The sequence below is a fragment of the Chiloscyllium plagiosum genome, unplaced genomic scaffold (assembly GCF_037043375.1).
Source record: "Chiloscyllium plagiosum isolate Xiang-an unplaced genomic scaffold, Cpla_swu_hap1 HiC_scaffold_2, whole genome shotgun sequence".
Lineage (NCBI taxonomy): Eukaryota > Metazoa > Chordata > Chondrichthyes > Orectolobiformes > Hemiscylliidae > Chiloscyllium > Chiloscyllium plagiosum.
In genome coordinates this window covers 109333961-109335723 of record NW_028270140.1, presented here as the reverse complement: position 1 = coordinate 109335723, position 1763 = coordinate 109333961, and positions in this window count along the sequence as shown.

The window sequence follows — 1763 nt, the reverse complement described above, 5'->3', positions numbered from 1 at the left end:
GCAGCTCAATTCGTAGAATGTGTAGCCTGTAATAGTGATGATATATTAACTCCTTTCCCATGTGCTTTACTTTTGCAAACTAACTTCTTATGAGGAACCTTGTCAAATGCCTTCTGTAAAACCAAATACTCCACCTCCCAATAGTTTATCATCATCCATTCTATGAGTTACATCTAACCTTCAATAGATTTGTTAAGCATGCTTTGTCTTCCATAAATCCATGCTGGCTATGTCCAGTCTTGTTTGTGCAACTACTGATGTTAGGCTAACTACACTGTAATTCTCTTTTTTTTCTTTCCACCCCATCCTTTGAATAGTGTGATTACATTTGCCACCCTCCAATCTTAGAAACTGCTCCAAAGTTTATAGAATTTTGGAAAATGACCACCAATGCATCCAGTATTTCCTGGGTCATTTCCTTTAGTAATTGGGATATAGAATATCAGGCCCTGTTGATTTGTTATCGTTTTCACCCCATTCATTTCTCCAACACCATTTCCTAATTAATACTGATATTTCACCCTCTGACTAGACCTTTGGTTACCTAACATTTCTGGGGGGTAAGACACAGGAGCAGAAGTAGGCCATCCTGGGCTTACTAAGGAACAACCCATCCAGCTGGTAGAGATCCCATCATCCCTAGAACTGGTTGCAATATCTCAAAAAAAATTTAAACTGCCGATCATACACACACCCTACACAGACTCCTTCCCACCAACACACATCCTGCATTTTTCAGTCACAATGCCAAATTCCCACACACATCAAATTCCCCTAGTAAAGTAACTACTCTTCCCAGCAGTATTGACTTTATGATACTTAGATCATGTGATAGCAAAACCTCCTTTAGTAGAACGAGCCAAAATTCTGAAGACCTGCATCAGGCCCTGCTGATCAGGTTAGACATTGTGCTTCTTATTGTAACATGAAGCCACTAGCTTGTCTTTAGTGACAGTGAAGTGGCCAGCTGATTTAATTGTTTACACCCCTTCAGAAAGATTGCCCAGAGGCAGGAACATGTTGGTCCACCAAACCAATGGTCCCCTTTCACTCTCAGTCCTTCCTTCAATACCTCTCTTGATGTCTGCTAAAATTTGGATCATTGACTCTGTTTTATTCTCCCCAGATATTGCCAGATCTGCCAATCATTGTCAGCACTTTCTGTTGTTAATATAACAAAACATATGATACATTTTTGTTATGTATCCATTGTTCACTGTTTGACTGCTCTCTTCCCAGTCCAGCTCTTATTTTCAGATCTAACTACTATGGTCCTTAGAAAGTGCTCCAAATAACTCCCAAACAATGCCATTAGATACCTAGGAACAAATTGCCCATCCAGACACAAGTTTACAGAGAGAGAAGTGTGTTTGATTTGATGGGAGAGTCAAGATGGAGACCTTAATACTTATCAGACAGGTTCCTAAATATTTGCACCTATCCTCCTGATAATATTCAAAGTAGAATCCCCATTGGTTTCCCATAAGATGGACATTAACCCTACCTTGAAAATTGAATTCTGCTCCTGCTGGTACATTCATTAAGTTCCTCCCTAGGCTTTGCCTTGTCTATTAACCATTGACATCAATAACTAACTAAGGATTTAATTGATTAAATATAGGAACAAATACATTTAAATAGTTGATTAACTGCATTTTATGTACCATTCAAAAGTAAACAGCGCTTTGAAGGTGTAGAGGTAGTGTCCGGCCAGGAGTTCCACTTGCTCCAGAAGTGTGTCATAAATCATCTTAGCAAGTACA